General features: G+C 43.6%; 1 long non-coding RNA gene across 4 annotated transcripts in view; it reads right to left on the minus strand.

Moving 5' to 3' along the window:
• LOC116071564 overlaps positions 1–21,736 on the minus strand; it is an 89,096-nt gene that overhangs the window by 33,614 nt on the left and 33,746 nt on the right. The window contains exon 3 of one of the 4 annotated variants that reach the window (XR_004110990.1): positions 12,169–12,382. The exons of the other annotated variants lie outside the window; for them this stretch is intronic. This is a non-coding gene — a long non-coding RNA (uncharacterized LOC116071564). The remainder of the gene's footprint in view (positions 1–12,168; positions 12,383–21,736) is intronic. 4 annotated transcript variants of the gene reach the window in all.

Genomic DNA, 21,736 nt, shown 5'->3' on the forward strand with positions numbered 1-21,736 from the left:
GGCCAGAGGTCATGAACTTTAGCCATTTTTTCTAGAGGGAATCATGGTCAGTGGTAAGATTAGTATCTTCAGAATCCTGTCCTTCCCACCACCATATCCACCCTTCTTTTCTCCTACAGCTCCTCCAGGAAAGGACCTAGTAGGGTCAGACACCCAAGACTTGGAAAGGAGCCATCAGGGGTCTATAACTGGCTGGATAGAGATTCCAGGGCTGAGACCATATTTATTCTGCTTCTGTTATGTTCTTTGCTTCTTTTTGCTTCTGGAGAAGCATTCTGGGGGCCAGATTTAGAGGTAGACCTAGGGACTGAGTACCCCCATTATGGATTGCTATTTGCTTCCCTTGAGCAGCAGGCTGGTGGCACTCCAGGCACCCCAGTAGCCAGGCAGGACCAGGCAACCAAATGTTTTTCTGAGACCTAATTTTTAATGTTTCATAAATGGAATTGACTCAATATGTTTCTACTATAAACAATTCTGAGATCAACGTCTTATGTGTGGGTGCATATGTATATACATATATATATGCATAACTCAATATTTTCCTACCATAAACAATTCTGAGATCAATATCTTGTGTGTGGGTGTGCATATATATATGTATGTATATATGTATATATATATATATATCACACATATACATATGATGTATTTTCCCCTTCATCACTGAAGTAAGATGCTGAATTGAAGGAGGAAACGGTATGAAGATTTTTAGATACGTTTCCCTAAACTGCTTTCCAGAGAATTGTGCTGATTGCTGCTCCCAGAGAAGCAGAAGAGGACTGAGGCTTTGTTTTCTGTCTCTCTCAGGATGTGAAATCGAGGCTGGGGTACACTTGCTGATCCCAACGTATCTTGGTAGAGAAGTGGTGGGGCCAGGTAAAGGGGTGTCCAGCCTCTTCAGGGAGGTCACTGCACACAGCTGGAGGACAGAAGGACAGAGGTACAGCTGGCAACACTGCCTTTCATTCCAATGAGGAATTGAACTTCCAAGAGGCAATCAACCAAAGCGAGAGCCCAAGTCTTTCCCAGGAGGGCTTTACTGAGTGAGAGCAGGATACATGCTACATCTGGGTGCAGGAATGGGCTCAAGGTAGCCTTTGCCCAGGGAAGATGGTGGCCAGCAAACTCACATCCCATTAAGGATTGCTTTGGGTTCTTTCTCCTCCAGTTAGCCTGAGCTGAGCACATGATGCCTGGTGCAGGAAAGGGGTAGGGCATTGTCCTGGCTGGTTTTGTGTGTCAACTGGACACAAGCTGGAGTTATCCTAGAGAAAGGAGCCTCCCTTGAGGAAATGCCTCCATGAGATCCAACTGTAAGGCATTTTCTCAATTAGTGATCAAGAGTGGGAGGGCCCATTGTGGGTGGTGCCATCCCTGGGCTGGTGGTCCTGGGTTCTATAAGAAAGCAAGCTGAGCTAGCCAGGGGAAGCAAACCAGTAAGTAGCATCCCTCCATGGCCTCTGCATCAGCTCCTACTTCCTGACCTGCTTGAGTTCCAGTTCCAATCAGTTCCAGTTTTCCTGACTTCCTTTGGTGATGAACAGCAATGTGGAAGTGAAAGCTGAATAAATCCTTTCCTCCCCAACTTGCTTCTTGGTCATGATGTTTGTGAAGGAATAGAAACTCTGACTAAGACAGACATGCCTAAGCAAGGGTTTCCAGCATGGGATGCTAGCTTAGTCAGTGTTCTATTGCTCTGAAGGGACATCATGACCATAGCGACATTTATAAAGCAAAGCAATTAATTGGGGCTTGCTTATAATTAAGAGGTTTAGCCCATTATCATCATGATGGGAAGCATGATGGCAGATATGGTGATGGAGAAGGCACCAAGGATTCTACATTTAGATTGTCAGGCAATGGAAAGAGAGGGACACTGGGTCTGGTTTGAGCCTCTAAGATCTCAAAGCCCAACCCCATGACACACTTCCTCCAGCAAGGTCACATCTCCTAATAGTGTTCCTACCTATGAGCCTACGGAGGCCATTTTCATTCAAACCACCACAGATGCCTTAAGTATACCAGGAGGACAGGAATCAATCCCGGGTGTGTGGTCAGTTCTAACATGAAGCTGTATCACCAGGAAGTACAGATTCTCCCAGCAGAAATTTAGGAAAGGCTTCCCAACGTTGAGGAGAATCTTGGTCCAAGCGGAAACAGAATGTATTCCAAGAAAGCATGCGCAGGTAGTGAGTCTCCGTGGTCTGGAGCTATAGTCATAGAGAACCTGCTAATGGTAGGCGCTATGTCACTGATTGGGGTATGACCACAGTTCTGGATAGTAAGGCTGTGTACGGGCTGCTTTTGTATATCAACTTGACCCAAGCTAGCGTTATCAGAGAGGAAAGGCATCCATGAGATCCAGGTGAGAGGCATTTTTCCCAATTAATAATCAATGAGGGAAGTGCCATCCCTGGGCTGGAGGTCCTGGCTGGGTTCTTTAAGAGTAGGCTGAGCGAGCTATGAAGAGCAAGCCATCAAGACCCTCTCCGTAGCCTCTGCATCAGCTCCTGCCTCCAGATTTCTGCCCTGTGTGAGTTCATGTCCTGACCTTCCTTTGGTGATGAACAGCAATGTGGAAGTGTAAGCCAAATTAACCCTTTCCTCCCCGGATTGCTTTTTTGGTCATGGTGTTTCATCACAGCTGTAAGAGCCTCTACTAAGACAGGCTGCAAAGTGAATCTACGTTTGTATTTTGAAGTCTTGGTTTTCTCCCTGAAAGGCTTTAACCTTTGGTCTTGCAGCAGTAGGAAATCAGAGGCTACCTTAAGGCATGGCCTGCTTGTGGTACTACTTGTGTTATGGACAGACTAAGAGTAAATGAGAAGGAGAAAGCCCGAGAGCAGAAGCAATTAAAGCCATGACATGAAGACACCCCTGTACATACACACTATCATTACGCACATTTTTAAACAGCCGGGAGAAAGAACGGCTATGGTAGAAATGTCCTGAGACTGGAGGTGAGCTCTGGGGAGACATGAGAATGCTTGAAGCTGAGGTAGCTGTCACCGCCGAGAAGGAAACACAGCCCCAAATATCCCAAATATTAGAATAATGTCATTATTGTTCCCTTACCTGTGACAGCTGATGGGCCAGTATGATCTATGATCTTTTGGGGCCTTTTATTAAGTTTTCATCGCTGGGTTGTCTGTGCAGCCTACTGCCTCGGGGAACATTGGAGATTTGAATTTGAAAATGAGATTCACAAAATTAGATATTCTTCCTATTTTTCCCCCTTTCTCTAGCTCCAAAAATGACTTCAAACAAAGGGTTAGGAAGGGCAAAATCTTCGAGCTTTAGTCATAAAACAGCTCATTCTTGGTCCCCAAGCTTCTGCCTCCTCTGCTAGCTCCCCATGTTTATCCTTGCTTTGAACCTCCTCCATCTCCATGGAAGGAGATGCCTAAACCCAGGTTCTCATAAAGCTAAAAGAAAGGAGGAAATCTCTGAGAGGTGTCCTGAGGCAGAGAGAGCAGCACAGTGATTTAACACAAGGAGCCGGTCCAATAGCAAGTTCAGCTAAGTAAGGAGTGCAGTCGCCTGGAGGAAGTTCAGTTGGAGGTTTGACAATGTGAAACCCAGAAGTGACTTTCAGTTCACTAAATCTTGAATGGGAGTGGTCAGAAAGGAGACTCTAGGGAGAGAATGGCAGACTCAAGTCATCCTGAAAACAAGAAGTTCTGGGACTTTCTTTCCTATCACATGGTCTCTCTCAGGCTATTTCTCTGCGTCACTGGACAGCAGGGGGAAGAATAGAAGCTTAATTAATGACTTCAACATCTTCTTTGGGTGGAGGTGTGGGGCAATGTGAAGATGGTATCTGTTTACCCAGGAGAACTGTGCTTCCCCTCAGTGTAGCTCCCTCTGGGATCACGTGGTTGGGGTGCATGCTGCCTCTGTAACTCACTTGGTTCCCCACTGTTTGATTTTAGAAATTGAAGGCATCATGTCTTCTCTGTCCATCACCCCGGCACCCAACCAGAAGCCAGACTGTAGGTCTCTTGTACCTTCATCCTCCCAACTCCTGATAAGGTTAGATCCCTGCTCATTGGCTGATCCAGAATAAGGCCTTTGCTTTAGTTGTACTGGGCATACCACCCGACCCAGGCATCACACTGTCCAGAGGACAGCTTGCTATGACCTCACTGTTCTGTAAGAGCTTCAAAACCAAGCTGGGGAAATTTCTGACCCTCAGGACACCAGGCAGTCTCCTATATTGACCCTTTCAAGCTATGAACGCTAGAGGTCATGGCATAACACGTGTCCTCAGCTTGAGAAATGGATCACACCGCTCCCAGATTTTTCATGGATAAAATGTGATAGAAAACGAGGACTATTCTGGAGACTTGAGGGTCACAGAAACAAGAGTTTCCCTACCCGTATAGGTGAAATGCAACTGCCTTCCATCCAATACCCTCTAGTCTCTTCTCAGCTGCCAACAGGCACACAGAGGGAACCTCCTGAAGAACCCAAGCATGGAGCAGCTTCTCGAAGCAAAGCAATGTCATTGAATTTTGTCTCTGACATTGTGTTTAAGTTATGGTATAACACCAGCGGGCTTTAAGAAGTGTACACAAAGTATGTTCCATTTTGTTTCATTTGGATATCTCTAGTTCCCTTTTAGCAGACCTCGGAGAACATCAGGACCCATACCCCAGGCATATATAACCCATTCTTCCTAGGAAACAGGGCAACCATCTTAAGGTTCCAGACATTCCTGGCATTAGGATGCCTTCTGAGACATCTATTTGTTTCCTGTTTAGGCATACATAGGTGTGTGCTTGTGTGTGTGTGTGTGTGTGTGTGCATATGTGTGTGAGTGAGTGAGTGTGTGTAGAGGCATGAGGACAACCTCTGAAATGCTGACTGCATCTTTTGAGTCACGGTCTTCTTCCACACACAGGAGCAAACTCCTTAAGTAGACCCCAGCAAGCCTCCTGCCAAGCAGTAGACATCACCATGCCTGGCATTTTAAAATATACTCTGAGGATCAAACTCAGGTTCTCCTTCCATGGCAAGAGTTTTACTGATTGACCTTTTCCCTCTGCCTCATGGTTTATTTTCATGTGATCAGTTTTATAGCATTAAGCAGTCATCATGGTCTGTTTCCAGAACTTTCTGTCTTCCCAAACTGAAACTTGGAATCCCTTATATATAAACTCTCTGTTCCCTTTCTCGCTTCCCTAACTCTGGACATCAACAATGTATTTCTGTCCATGTGAGCTTGCCTGCTACAGGATACTCAGGTAAGTGGAGGCATGGTCTGTGCTTCTTAGTCCACCATGGTCTGGGGCTTCTTGGCCAAGGTCCTTCAGATTTTGTCACATTGACTCAGAGGTGCTCTTGGTGGGGCAAAGGTTAGGAATTCCTTTTTGATAAGTTAGTTCACCACTAAGCTAGTATTTACAAATGCCTTTACCGTACATTTAGAAGGGAGATAGAAGGGTAGCTCAAAAAACAGAACAATGTTAAAACAGCACAATTTTAAAACAGCATCATTGTCCCCAATGTTAAACTTATAAGTTTGAAGATCTGGAGGCAAAATGAACATATTCAAAATAGTAAATAACATGCCCACACATGTCCACACACACACACACACACACACACACATACACACACACAAATACATGTAGACCTCTGACCTTATTGCCTTCTGCGGTGTGAAAAACTTTGAAACAGGGGGTACAAAATCAATCCTGAAAAATCTAATTCATCTGTGGCAAATCTGAGTGCATGTGGGGACACAGTATTCAGGGAATCGACTTTTGAGGAGTGGCTTAGGAGACATTTTCCTTTTTAAAAACATCTAAATAAACGTTAATGATCTAGGGTTTTTTGTTTTTTTTTCCTGCATGGAAGCAGGAACTAGTTTACACATCTCCTCTCTTTTCCACGTGCCTCCTCACTTGACACAGTTCATTGAATCCCGCTAGATGCAGTCAGCTATTCGCCATCTGTACGGAACAGCTGCAGTTCCTTCCTATGCAAGCAGAACATTCTATTATCAAGAAATTGGCATATTGTGCCACCGCTTGCTCTCTTTGCATCTTCCTGCACAGTGAGGCTAATCAGGAGAGAGGGAGCAGCCGCGTGTCCCTGCTCCTGGCTAGGTCAGGTAAACACAAGCGACAGCATGCTTATCTTCCTCACCAAGTTAACTTCTCCAAATGCTCCAAGCCCTTCGATGAGACATCTGTGCCCAATGATACTGATGAATAGAGAAAGATGTATAAATAGCCACAGGACTTCCTGTTAAATGTATTGCATTCAGTGTAAATATTTATGTCCCTTCCTTCTGAAATATTCTGAAAATGAGGGTAGAAAGATGTAAATCAATAAGGAGACGAGGACGGGAAGGATGACTTCATTAACAGGAAATGTTGACAGAGTCGGGATCTTGAAAGGGAAGGATGAGGGAGAATGAATGCATCAGAGTCCAGAGAGGCTGCTGGGGAGACAGCTACAAGGAAGAAGTCAGTAAGGACTGCTGAGCTCTGGGATGATTCAGGGATTAGAGTCAGTAGGTATCCTGAGACTAGAGGAAGGAAGGGTTGGGTGAAAATCTGCTCTGTCAGCAAATGCTTGCTTTACACCTGTAAGCACTGGAGTTCAAGGAGAGACCCTGCATAAGAAAAGCAAAGGGGGGCAGTGGTGGCACACACCTCTAATCCCAGTACTTGGGAGGCAGTGGCAGGCGGATTTCTGAGTTCGAGGCCAACCTGGTCTACAGCGTGAGTTCCAGGACAGCCAGAGCTACACAGAGAAACCCTGTCTCAAAAATACAAAAAAAAGAAAAGCAAAACAAAGGGGAAAGTAGTTAAGGAACCTTTGGTGTCACGAACATACACACATGTACACACACATACACACAGAAAGGAACTTATATACATGGAGACACACAAACATATGCACACACAAAGGAACATATACACATGTCCATATGTAAAAGACCAGGCACACACGTGTCTATGCAAAGGAACACAGACACACAGGCACTCACCCTCCAAAAGCATCCGTGTTAGCAGCAGTAAGAATTCTAATGTACCCCCTCCTGCACCAGCTGATAAACTCTTCTCTACCTGGTCAGGAGACTAGAGTCTTTTCTGTGAAGAATTTTACCCCAGCTGACTCCACCCACGGCAGTACCTAGGCACAGCAGAGGATGGGAAGACAGGCTTGAAACAGGACCAACAAGTATGCGTTTAATCCTGGAGAGCCACTCAGACTGACAAGCCACCCTTTGTATGAAGCAAGCTGGCAAACATTGACCTGTGGGCTCCTGTAGAATGGCAGCTGCCATCTGACCAGACTCTAAGAAAGCTCATGGAGAGATAAGCAGCGCAACCTACCCATCGCGCATCTCCAGTCCTAAATCAGATTCACTGACTCCCCTCTTGTGATAGTCATAAGATTATTCCCTGGGCGACAAAATCTATGACGGAAAAAGAAACTAAGTCACCATATTTCTATCTTCTCTAAGTAATCTTGTTTGCATACATCATCTGGGCTGGTCTTGCTCTCCTGTATATCATAGATATTGTTCTAAATGGATGTCTGTTTCGAAAACATCCTTCTATTTTTACGGTTTTGACTGGACGGTGGATCGTAACACCTTTCCCTGTCAGTGTTTAAACTGCAGTGACCTCGTTTCTTATAGCTGATAGCATTCTCCGTGTGGGTGTAGCCACACGTTCTTCTGTTAGCACTTAATGGAGGGCATTCCATTGCATCCGATTTATCTGAGTCTAAACAACTCCAGAATGAGGACAGATCTTAGAAAATTTGACTATTTCCTTAAAATTGCTGCCTCAAAGTGTACATTCCTTTTCTGAAGTGTTAGTGCCTGTAGGTGATTTATGCTTTGGAAATAAACAGTTTATAAACCTATCTATCAGTAACCTATGAGAGGAGCGGTTCTCATCCTGGCAAATGTTTAGGATTAGTCCCAGAGAAGAGAAGAACAGCTGCACGCTGGCTTGATATTAGGGAGAGCATCTGAGTGTAGTTTACATTGATACTTGGTTACAAGTTCAGCATGTACAATATTGTTACATGCTTATAGTTTTTAAAGTGGTTATCTGACATTATCTTTATTATAATATTTATCTTCTTGACCAGTTTGTGTCTTTCAGATGTATAAACATTGGCCCTTATCCTGTTATATGCAGCAAATATTTCCTCTGCCTTAGAATTTTCCCTTTAACTTGTTTCCATTTCTATTTTGGGTCTTAGTATTCTATTTTTAAACATGGAGAGGAGAAGGAGTCATCAGACACACTGAAAAATTATTCAGTTTTGAAGAGATATCAAAATGAAACAAACCAACAAAAAAAAAGGGAAGGAGGATGAAAATAGAAGTTAAACAAACTGAAATGTTGTGCATCTTCCTAATATTCATATAATGAAATTCCAGACCAAGAGAGTGATGGTTTGTTTTAGAAGGTGGGGCCTCTGGGGTGATTAGATCATTAACAGGGTCCAGAGTCCGCCTGAGCAAAATGAACAGTCCTAGAAAAGAAACTCCAAAGAGCCCTCTGGCCTTCTATCTGCTAGGTAAAGATGTAGTTCATGGGAGGGTTTAGAGCACTGAAGAGCATCACCACCAGACAGTGGCCAACATGACAGTTGGCTTAACATTTCTAGCCTCCATAAGTGTGAAAAATAAACTTCAGTTGTTTATAAGCCATACAGTCTCTATTATATTACAATAGCACCCTGAACTAAGAGAAAGCTAAGAAAATGAGGGAGAAAAATATTAGGGTAAGAAATTATGAGTCTCAGATAAGATGAAAAAGACATACTATATAATACTTACGAAAAAGACTTTATTATGTAAAAAACACAGAGAGACTAGAAAGATGGCTTAGTTGGTAAAGTGCTTGCTTTAAACATATGACAACCTGAGTTTGTATTCCCAGAACCCATGTAAGAAGCCAGGCGCATGATGTATGCCTAAAATCCCAGTGCCAGGGAGGTGGTAACAGAAGGGGCCCTAGGGCTCAGTGACCAACCAGTCTATCCTGATAGTTTACTCTAGGTACAGTGAAAGATCTTGTTCTAAAAAATAATACAGAAAAGTGATTGAGGAGGACACTTGTAGTGGTTTGAATAAGAATGGCCCTCTGTAGGCTCAAATATTTGAATGCCTAATCACCAGGGAGTGGCACTATTTGGGACTGATTAGTAGGTGTGGCTTTGTTAAAGGAAATTGTCACCAGGCTAAGTTTTAAGAAATAGACTGTCAGAAAGAGGCCAGAGAAATGACAGGAATAAATTATTTAAAAAAAAAAAAACAACCACAGATTATGTGACATTGAAAGGTGCTGTCAAAGACTGAGACAAAATCCTACCTGTTGCTATGCCTCTTGTCCTCATAAGTGGTTAACTTGAAGAGGACATTATTTTTCCTCAAGTAGAATGTGAAACTCTGTGTCTGGGAACTGTGAGTCTCAGAGTCGAGGAGAGGAGAGGACATTGTTCTTTATTCAATGACCCAGGCTATATCACACCCTCCCTGTCTTCTCTCTCACTACACCTCACAGTTGGGTCCCTATTCTCACTCTAATGGATTCAGTCACCTTTGATGAACCAGTCTTTACAAAAGCTATATCCCACTTCTCCCAGGTAAAGACAATACTGTAGCCCGGGCATTCGTTTCGCTGGGAAGAAGACACGTGGACACACTAGGTTCCTTCTGCAGCAACGACATTTACTGCCCTCTCTCAGAGGGAAAAAGAGACCGAGCCAGTAATCCGCACTGCTTATATACACCACAGTGCGTCGTGTCTGTCCATGATTGGCTGTTCGATCATTACCCTACGTGACGCCCCAGAATGGGCCGTGACATGGCGCCTTTTCACTCTACGCACATGTGCAAACAGTTCTCTATGCACATGCGCAAACAGTTCTCTATGTACATGCGCAAACAGTTGTTTATTCGACAGCGGAAGTAGGCGCCATCTTGCCATGGCGAATACCGGCTCCCTACACAATACAATTGAACAAAGAACGGGAACTTATCCCTTTCCTTCATATTTGTGTGATTTCCACTGACTGGTCTCCAGTACTGTAGAAAAATGACTATATTTTAACCTTCCAGACAAGCAATGTTCATGTAGTTTTTACCCTAATTATGTAGAAAGGGAAGGGAATTGGCCATGAGAAGGCAATCTCGGCCTAGATAGAATACCCCTCAGCTAAGCAGTATCCGCAAACTACCTCAAACTCTATTTCTGTAATATAACTTTAATACAAAGCAAACAGCTTAACACAAAAATTATAAGGAGCAATCGGGACCACACTACATATTACTTTCTTGTCTACTGGCAATGATGCTTTGAATTTTGCTGTAAGTTTTAAGCCTGCAAGTGGGTTTGTTCAGAGAGATCTCATCTCCATGGCATTTCCTCTGCAAACACCCAAGCTTGTCAGACTGAGGCCTATGAACTCAACCCATCTCGTACAGTGCCTAATGATAGACGGACTCCAATTTGAAAGAAAGTCAATTCAATTATGGCAATTTTTCTAGAGCGAGAAGTAGAAAATCGATCACATAATGACATCTTACATGTCTAACAAACAATAAAACGTAGTCAATATTACAGACCTCTTTCCTTGGAACCCTAGTACTGGAGAGTGTCATTGTTGGGTCTTTTGAATATACTGGCAGGTCATAAAAACTTGCTGTGTGAACACTTGTTCTTTATAGTTGGAGATCAGTAAATCTATCCCTAAAAAGTTCTTTTCTCTTTCTTCCTTTTTCTTTTTTTCTCTTTCATCTAAACTATAATTGAGCTTTTCATAAACCTGTTATGAAATACTTCACCTCAATACTAGAAGTTTCCAGGATGAGCGGACCCAGCCAATCACCATCCTTCCTACTACAGTGAGTGCTGGATCTCATCCCTTAAGCTTTCCCCTCTCCCACCAAGTCAGGCTCTATAATGTTTGAAAGATAAGTGGAAAATGCAGGAAAGTATCTACCAAAAGGGAGTGGGGAAGAAATAGCTATGCACCTTGTGACCATTAATACAAATTGCCCTAGTGAGTCATGGCTTCTGAGTCTTCCTTCTCTTCCTAGGAAGAGGCCCTGCCAGTACCTGGCCCTAGAACCTGAGGACGATTTTATAGCCAAACAGCTACTAACTGGGGTGGTGTTAGAACCTGTCACCCTAATTACAGGTGATTAAAAATTGAAGCACACCCATCTGGAGAGATTAGGAGGAGCATTTGTTCATGGACTGCCGCATCGACTTTGACACTTGAGTGTTGCTACTCATGAACAGTAGATTATAAAGGGAAATGGATCTCATTTGCTTTCTGCAAGTCAACAGTTTTCTCTCTTACCAGCGTCTGCTAACCTCTGTCCTCAGTTCTTGCCCTCTGTGGGACCTGGGGAAAGAAGCTTAGATCGCTGGACCTTGTGAGGATTCCTCAAAAGAATCGAGTCCCCAAGCCAACTAGGAAAAAAGAAGAATGCCTGTTTTCTTCAGGTATTTGGATGGAGAAAAAGACAAGTTTCAGTTGCTTCAAATATTCAAATATTTGGTCCCTGTGCAACTAGAGGTCTCACTTTTACAGTCTCTATAAATAAAGCAGCAACACCCCGCAGCACGATCGGGGAGACAGGAAACGAAGACTAAGCAATCACTGTGATGCTATAGTTTGGATCTTCGATGTCTTCCAGCAGGCTCGTGTATTAAGTGATTGGTCCCAGATGAGTTACTGGAAGGTGATGAAAACTTGGAAAGATGGCCCTGTGAGAAGGCTTTCTAGTCATCAGCAGGCCTCCAAAGGGGATAACGCAACCCTGGTCTCTCTCTCTGCAAGCCAGTGTAAGTTATCTCTCAGGTATTTATTATATTAAGAGAAGCTGAAGAATACAGTGACTAGGAAATTTATTAATCTGAATCTGCCTCACTGAAAAGTTGGCACGCACAACCCCACACTCAGAGCCTTCATAAATAACATGGCTTATGGGAGTCCTAAAGATAAATTGCATGGATGTTCCCACGGATCACAACCCAAAAGGGAAGTGATGCGCCAGGCAGGCCATGTAACTACGAGGTACCGTGCAGATGTTATTGTCACTATCGTGGCAATCTCTGTTGCAGCTTAACCTGGGTAGAGCTGTGCACATGACGTAAGACATAAAAGAATTACCCAGTCCTCGGTGCAGCCCAGCTTACATCACAACCCGGCAGCAAGACTCACTCTTGCTCACAACACAGTGTCTTGAAGATAACTGATCTTTGTGTAAACCGCAGAATATGTCTTTCTTCTGCTTCTCAAATCTTGATTTTTTCACCTAACCTCGCTTTGGTCTCTCAGCTGTAGAAAGTCGTCATGGCTCTGAGTCATGGTCCAGAAAAGTCAGCTGTAGAGATAGATGATTATGAAAAACTTTTTTGAAGGTTAACGTGCTTAATATATAACTCACTGTTAGATATCATTAGAAAGAACTAACTTATTATAGTTTAAATGTACTACACATTTATCTTGATAGGTAGGTAGATAGATAGACAGACCTACGGATGATAGAAAAGATAATTGAAAATATGAATATAGCTGTAGTTAACTGATGGAAGGGGTGGTGACAGGGAGAAGGATGAAGTATTTTCGTGGTTTACATTTCCGCTTTGTTTGAGTCATGTGCAACGTGCATAAGTGATGTTTATTTGTGTAATAAGTGGCAGCAGTAACTATTTTTTTTTTTTTGAGACAGGGTTTCTCTGTGTAGTCCTGGCTATCCTGGAACTCACTCTGTAGACCAGTCTGGCCTCGAACTCAGAAAACTGCCTGCCTCTGCTTCCCAAGTGCTAAAATTAAAGGCATGTGCCACGGCTGCCCAGCGTGAATTTTTAAATAAAAACTGTACTAGTTATCTAAAAACAAAAGAGCTGGATGCTATGGCATATGCCTTCAATTCCAGAGCCCATGAGGCAGACGGCGACAGTTCACTATGAGTTCAAGGCTAGCCTGGTCTACATAGCAAAATACCAAATTATCCCAGGCTATGCAATGAGACTCTGCCCCAGCTGTAAATAAATAAATAAACAAATACTACATAAGAATATGTCAGGTAAAAACATTATTATTTTATTTTATTAGAACAGGTAAAAAGTGTTCTGATGGACTGGGAGAAGTCATCAGAGTGTAATATTTTTAAATATGTGATTATGAACTTCTTTCTATACCAAAAAGGCCCACCGATGACTACCTAGCTGAATAAACAAATAAATAAAAACTGTTGGCCCAGGCTGGCAAGATGGCTCGTTGGGTAAGAGCACTGACTGCTCTTCCGAAGGTTCTGAGTTCAAATCCCAGCAACCACATGGTGCCTCACAACCATCCATAATGAGATCTGACGCCCTCTTCTGGTGTGTCTGAAGACAGCTACAGTGTACTTATGTATAATAATAAATAAATCTTTGGGCCTGAGCAAGCAGACCAACCAGAGCGAGCAGAGGTCCTAAATTCAATTCCCAGTAACAACATGAAGGCTTATAACCATCTGTACAGCTACAGTGTACTCATATACATAAAATAAATAAATCTTTAAAAAAAAATCTTGGCTCTCTGTCAGTGTGAGAAAATAAGCTCAGAAAGGAAGAAAGCTCCATCCTGGTTCATCATTTCAGAGCGCAAGTTTCCATAGTCTCTCTAAACAGCTGGGGACCAAGTGTTCAAACCCACGGACTGTGGAAGGTGTTTTACATCCAAGCCAGACAATGAAAGCAAAAGCCTAGGATCTGATTATATAATCCTCAGTTCCTTGCGTGTGTGCCTTCTCTGTTTTCAACTCATTAAATCTCTTCCTTGAAGAGAAGCTCTTGAAGAATATCAGACAGTGGGCAGGAGGCATTGCCAAGGGCGTGCACGTTTGTCTGTTGAGCACCCATGGCTTACAGAAGGAGATATTCTGGGTGCCATCTCCAGCCAATGAGTTGGAGCAAGGTGAGCTCAGCAAACACCGCTGAGCTGTGACCTTGGGACTGTGTGCCATGGGCACCTCACCCTTGTTCAAGGAAGTTCAGCCAGGCAAGTTATAACTGTGTTTTGCTTTGGTGTTTAAACAATCAACTTTTAAAAATAAATAGTATTTATAAACATTATTTTTTTATTTATTCATTTATTTATTAAAATATTTTTACAACTTAGATGTTTTCCATGTAGTTATTTTGGTGAGACGCTGTGTTAGCTTCCTATCACGGTGACCGACTCTGAGCTTATTTTCTCAGGAGGAAAGGTTCATTTTGGGTGATTCAAAGCTGTTAGTCTGTGGTCTTTCGGCCATATTGCTTTGGGTCTATGGCAGCACAGGACACTGTGTGGGGAGTGTGTGGTAGAGGAGGTCTGCTCATCTCATGGTATTATGGAAGAAGAAATGGGGGATGAAGAGGAACACACAGAGAGAAGAAGAGGGCAGTCAGACCCTATGTGACCTAACTTCCCTCCTGCCATCACTGAAAGATTGTATTGTCTTGCCATGCACCAAAGAATAACAACCAAGACTGTAGGAATGGAACCTTTGGGTGAAATTTAGGATGGATTCCACAAAGGATAAATATCAGGTTTTAGTTTTGGAAATTGCTTTGGGTTTAGAAAAGAGCACAAAGATAGCAAACTGATGGGAAGGCATTTGACATAGCCAATGGTTGGAAGGACCATGAACAACATACCACACTGAAGAGTTATGTATGAATCAAACCCAACACACCCTGCTCTACCGAGACACCAAATGTAAAGCTACACATGTAAGAATAAAGGCATTATATTAAAGGAACTGAGTGTATGTGGCAGGGCCTGTGAATAGAGGATTGGGGGTAGAGGGAGATAATCAGTGGCAAGGAATGGAACAGTTAGAAGTGGGAGAGTCTAGGGTACCCTTATAAAACATTGAGAAGTCAGAGATGACTTGATGAAATGGTGTGTGTGTATGTGTGTGTGTGTGTGTGTGTGTACGTGTGCGTGCATGTACATGCCCACGTGTGTATGTGTTATATCTGTATGTCATTTGGTTTCAGTGTAGATTGCTTCCTAATTTCTCATAACCAGGAGAGAGGTGCTCATACTACAGGCATCTTGTATAAAGGACTGCCAATGGGGAGCAGACTCTAGCATGTGGACCTGGGAATCCAGAGGCCTGGATGTGTGTACCAATTCAGTCTTTTTAGGCCACATGACCTTAAGCAAGGTTCTGTACCATGTTGTAGTCATGAGGACCATGAGCAAACAAGGAGCAAGGTAGCCCACACAGATTTGAGCATGAAAAAAACCTGTTTTCCCTTCTGTTTCCACAGAATCAGACTTTTTTAAAATAAAGAATTATTTATTTATGTATATGAATATACTGAAGCTGTCTTCAGACACACCAGAAAAGGGCATTGGATCCCATTACAGTTGTTTGTGAGCCGCCATGTGGCTGCTGGGACTTGAACTCAGGACCTCTGAAAGAGCAGTCAGTGCTCTTAACCGCTGAGCCATCTCTCCAGCCCCAGACTTTTTGTTTTAATCAGAGGGGTTTTGTTGTTGTTGTTTGATATGGTTTGCTTTCCTTTGTTTGTTTCTAAGATGCGGGGGTCTCATGTAGCCAAGGCTGATCTTGACATCATCATGTGGCCAAGGATGACCTTGAAGTCACCATGTGGTTAAGAATGCCCTTGAACTTCCTGCCTTTACTTCCCATGTACTGGGATTATAGGTATCCATCATCATGTGTCATTAAAATGCCAGGATCAGACAGGTTTTCACAGACTGCTCCCTGAGCTAGGTCCCCAGGCCCTCCTGCTTTGGTCTTAACCCTTCACCCACTATCTCTTTGCCTTTACTCTTCAGCTTCTAGCAACTTCCTAGTGCAGTGTCTTCCGTGAAGAGGCTCTTAGACCTGGTAGCACACCCGTGTCTGGTCCTGCGCTGTAGCTCCTAGTTCTCCAGTTAAGGATGTATGTAAGCTCCAGAGTGTACTGTTTATTTGTCGGTAAGCGTTCAATCCTTTATGGAGTCAGGATTGACTCTGCATAAGGTACTGTGAGAAGTAAAAGCAGAATAGAAGAGACCTCAACCCTACCTTGGGTAAGCTTTAATAGAGAAGTATGGATAACGTCCCTGTAAGGACAGAGTCTTTGTACGTGCTGTACAGAGTGCAGGGGCATCCTTTCTAACATGGTAGCCACAAGAGGTCTCAGGAGGAATGTCAAAGAAGAATGGGTCTAGAAGATTCAATAGGGCAAGAATATTTTGCACTGACATTGGATTACTAGTTTTTTTTTTTAAGTCACAATGATAATTATGAGTAGTTACAGGGACTACAGAGATGACTTGGCAGCCAAGAATACTTGCTGCTCTTGCAGAGGACTCAAGTTTGGCTCCTAGTCCATGTGGTTCCTAAACATCTGGACCTCTAGTTTCAAGGCATCTAATGCCCATTCCTGGCCTCCACAGATACCAGACACTCAACATGCGGTAAATAAATACATACAGAAAAACACTGTACATATAAAATAAATCTTGTTTTAAAAAGGAAAAAATAAATGTGTAAGCACCTACGGCCACCTCCACAAGTTTAAGCTGGTCAAAATTCCAGAATGGGTCACAAAGGCCCTTTGGTATAGGAGCTATCAGCTATGGCTGTTGAGGAAGGGGTATGGGGAAATGGCTGATATGGGGTAATGGCTGCTGGTGGCTTGCCCCTGCCCCAGTGGATGTCTCTATACCCATGTGTGTACAGGGAGCACTAATTGGATCTAGGAGATGATTATTAACAAAAAAGGAGGACATGAAGATGGGAGGGTGGAGGTATTATTAGGACCTGGAGGGTGGTAATGGTGGATGTAGATTGTATTGGCTAAAGTTTTGTTGTTGAAGTTTGTTTGTTTTTGGCAAGTTGACTCAAGCTATCAGAGAAGGGGGAACTTCAATAGAGAAAATGCCTTTATAAGATATGGTATAGGCAAGCATGTGGGACGTTTTCTTGATTGATGATTGATATGGGAGGACCTAGATTATTATGAGGAGTACCACCACTGGGTAGGTGATACTGGAGTGTATAGAAAACAAACTGAACAAACCAGGAGGAGCACATCAGTGAGCAACACCCCTCCACGACCTCTGCTTTGGTACCTGCCTCCAGGTCCCTTGCCTCAAGTTCATACCCTGACTCCCTCGATAATTGAATATGATCTGGGAATTATACACTGACACAAACCCTTTCCTTTCCAACTTGCTTTCAGTGGCGCTATATTATCACAGTAATAGAAATCCTAACTAAAACAAACATAACCAAAATATAATTTTAAACATATACAATTTTTAAAGAGTAAACAAAAATATCATTAATTAAAAAATAATAAACAGAACGATGTAGACAATGAGTAGATAGATGACAGCCAGACATAGTCTGAAGATTAGCTCTCCTTGGGAGCATAATGGGACTTCTGACTACAAGGGGCCTGGTTAAAGACTGCCAAGAGCCACGAACACCAGCAGCAAGAAGATAAGCTGCCTCCTGTAGGTGCGCTGGAAGGATATGTGATGGTATTTTCCATAGCATGATCAACCTGCGCTTAGCAGGCAATTGGGGCTGGAAAGGGCACCGAGGAGAGGTGGGAAGTCTTTGGGAGGTATGGTAACAGTCCAAGGTTGAAGTCATGGAAGCTGAATTGAGTGAAATGGAAAGGAAAGAGAGATCATTTCAAACATCGCTGAGGATGAACAACAGAATTTGCCAACCCGTTCACTTTGTTGAGGATACGTTTGCATCATCCATGCAAGGGCATCCATTAACTTCCCCCAGCAAAAGTCCCTTCTTGCCTAGTCTGTTATTATAGAGACAGGGCCTCCAGTCCAGTCATCTTCTTCTCATTGTAATTACATGCAATAAAAACTTGATGTCACCAGGTTAGCCCGCAGCATATGGGTTATTCCTCTCTACCAGGATGATGTCACAAGTCTCTGGATTTGCTTATGATAGCCTGAAACTTCCCCGTCGAGGAGATTCCATTTAAACAACCTGAATCTTAACCTTGTTCCCTGGATCCAGGAGCCTACAGATCTATGTGGGTTGTCTAGGAATTTTTAACTGATGTATATGGTATATGTTCTTTCTATCGCTGTCTATGTCTGAGAGTATAAATGTCTTCCCCAAAGAAAGACTGACTACTTTCCCTAGGGTGAGGTGTGTGTGTGGGTGTGTGTGTGCATAAGTTCATGATCATGTTGCAGCTCCTTGTTTTCTTGCAGTTTCCACAATGATTCACACGAGGAAATAACTTCCCAGTGCTTCTGAGCCTCTTGCCAGTTACCAGATCTTCTGCGGATTAACACTGAGCAAGGGATGTTGAAAAGGAGGCAACAAACACAGGAAGATGAGGGAAGAAAAGGAAAACAATCAGGGCTAAGGGAGACCAGAATACCGATAAATAGAGGTAAAGGAAGAAAGGAAGGGACACGGAGGCCCAAGCAGGAGCTGACTCTTGGCTGTGGTAGAGAGAAACTGATCCTTACCTGTTCTATCTTGGGCTCTTCCATCATCCACATGACTCCCGTTCCCAACTGTGGGCTTCCTGAAGGGTCCACAGGATGCTGAGTCATGGCTGGTATAGCCTCAGTGGGAGTATAAGGCAGGGTGGCAGGGCACCTGCAGAGTAGGTCTCAAGCCCTGCTTCTGTGTTTCCCAAGGCTGGGGGCATGATAATCAGTAGCTCTTCTTACTGGGAGAAAGGCTTAACTGGAATTGCCAGAATTCCTTTGCCCCAGTTCCTTAACCTGGCACAAAAGTAGGTGAATGTGTATTCCCAAAACAAAACAAAACAAAAACAACGACAACAAAACGGTGTCTGGGTGGGACAGAATGTCTGTCTGATGTTCTATACTGGAGAGACCCCATTTACTCCCCAGTCCAAGTGTCAAGTGTCACAATTCCAGCCATCAGAGAAGCTCTGATTTGCTTTGCGTGTTTATCTCAAATGGCCTCTGAGCTATCTGTCCCATATGATGACTTACTAGGAAACAAAGATATGCCTACAGGGATTTGAACTTAAAGTTGTGTTTGGAAATCTATAGCTGACATCTCCTGAGTGCTGCTTCTTACGTTTAACCAGCTGACTAGGCTGAATAGCAAGCAAATCGTGCCAATAGCCCGCCCTCTTCCTACAGCCCTTTAGTTTCTAAGCAAATAATAGTCTGGATGGAACTCAAATGCCTAAAGATGGCTGGAGGCGTTCGAGACCAGCCTGGTCTACAGAGTAAGTTCCAGGACAGCCAAGGCTACACAGAGAAACACTGTCTCAAAAAAAAAAACAAAAAAAAACAAAAACAAAAACAAAAAACAAACAAACAAAACAAAAACCAAAAAAAGATGGCTGGAGACCCTAAAGATGCTCCTAAAGTTGTGCTTCTTTATAGCAAAAGAGATGTGACACACAGAGTAAAATGTGGGCCCTAAAGCAATGAACTCTAAAGTTTCAAATCTCCCTAGGAATCTCACTCTTGGGAAAAGAAAGGCTACAGCTCTGGGGTCACCCCAAAAGGAGGCTTATCTAGCAGAAAGATGTCACATGGCTCTGACAGCCTATCATCAGATAACTAAGTTGGCATATTTATATTTCCTGGCTTTTATTTGATCGTTTCTACACAATTTTAACACTGCAGCAGGAAGAGGGGGGAGAAAACTAGGAACCCATCTCTCTTTGGTTTCATCAAACTGTCAATACGTTCATTTTCTTTAACCCTTTTTTGCTTCCTAACTTCTTTTGAAGCACAGGGAAGCTGAACTGATAGGTTTAGAGACCTATGTGCCTGATGCTAAAACACATTTAGAATCACTGGGGGCAGTGGATGCCTAAACCCCAGTCTACAGTTTCCGTGTCCTGCAGTGGCTGTGGTTTAAGGTATTCAGGCAGTCCTCGGTGTACAGGGGTGTCTATGTGGACAGGGTACCCAAAAAGAAATGCCAAACTACCCCTGGCATGAGAGTATCTGATTCCTAGAGGGTCTTCAACGATCACTAGTGGAGCCCACAGATATTCTCTTGGACAACTGGATAGGTGGGTTTATAAGCTTTCTGGAAAGAATTATGATATTCTAGAGACACACTGGGACCCCTTCATTAAGCTATCAGACTGTTGAAACAACGGGTCTTAGGAAATCGGAATTTTCCCAGAAGTCTATTCTGGAAGAAGATAAAGGTTAAACATCCCTATTGCCAGCCAGAGGGAGGTTGTCGCCTGGAAAGAAGTTCCACACAGTTCTGCCCACCTCTCAGGCCCCCATCAGACTGTGACGAGGACCGCTTAGCTAAGCAGGTTTCCTGTTCTCTGTTTAAACAGGGATCTCATGTCAGGACTTCAAAGACGGACTTGCCAGGCTGTCACAAGATCAATGTCCCTCTTCCAAATGTGGCCCCGTTGAATAAATCTTTTACTACTTTTCGATATTACCCATTTCCTTAAGTGTTCTATTGAGGATGGTTGGCCAAACATTACTTGTTTGGGCTGCCAGGGTCTGGCCTCTAGCCCTAACAAGTCTATATCAAGGACTGCACAAAGAGAGTCAGAGGGCTTTGTTAGCGTAAGCGTTTGGGAGAGAGTGTTGTGCGTTGGGCTGTACAGCAGGAGCTGGAAAGGGCAATGGGTGGGGTAGGGTGGGGGGTTTAGGGGGCTAGTGGTGGAAGTTCAAGTGCACTTTGGGGCCTGGGAAGATTTTACAGAAGAGGTTCCAAGTTTCAGACCTCATTCACTAACAACAACAGAGAAGGGCCCATCGCTGCCGTCCCCTTGGAGTGTGCATAGCTTCCTGTAAATAAGCCTCAATTAACCCTGGCTCCCAATGACCTGAAGGAAGGTCTGGCTGATCTGAGCTCTGTTAATAAAGCCCTTGCTTGTGCTGGAAGCAATTAAATGGGCCGAATGCAATTGTCAGAGCTCCAAGGGCCAAAATACTATCTCTTGTCAGGCCAAGAGTAATGGCTGAGCCTCTCTATTGGGATACCTAATGAAAGAGACAGGTGGGAAGGAGGCCTATTGTCAGCAGCCCAGATAGCTGTTCTACCTGGGGATTCTTCTAAATGTATTTTGATGGCTCATTATGTCAGGAAGAGGGCTTCCTTATCTGTAGGAGTGCTCAGCAGAACAGAGGAAATAATCCCAGCCTGGCCTGTTATTTATCTAGATGTGCTTCCTTAGACAGAGGCCCAGGGCCAGGGAGGAGTCCTGCAGACCAGGATGTTGAGTTTACAGAGCTCTTTATTCATCTTCTACTTATTCATCTTCTACTCTTGCCTCAACAGCCTCTGTAAGTAGGGAGATGAGGACTGCTGACAGTGGACATCATACAGAAAGGGACATCTCAGGAGAGTCACTAAAGATGCATCCTTGATAGCAGCAATTCTCGACGTGTGGGTTACAATCCTTTTGAGGCTTGAAGGGCCCTTTCCCAGGGGTCACATATCAGGTACCCTGCACATCAGATACTTACGTTACGATTCATAACAGTTACAAAATGACAGTTAGGAAGTAGCAACGAAAATTGTTCTCTGGTCGGGGGTCGACACACCATGAGGAACTGCATTAAAGGGTGGCAGCATTAGGAAGGTTGAGAACCACTGTATTCCAGAACAGAAGTGTTAACGTAGCATTTCACTCAAAATAGAAACCTTTTTGCTTTGGGTTTGAGAGGAAATGGAGAGGAACGCTCACTCTAAACGAGTCTGGGGAAGTCTGGGTGGGGCTAC

This window comes from Mastomys coucha, unplaced genomic scaffold, assembly GCF_008632895.1.
Source record: "Mastomys coucha isolate ucsf_1 unplaced genomic scaffold, UCSF_Mcou_1 pScaffold1, whole genome shotgun sequence".
Classification (NCBI taxonomy): Eukaryota; Metazoa; Chordata; class Mammalia; order Rodentia; family Muridae; genus Mastomys; species Mastomys coucha.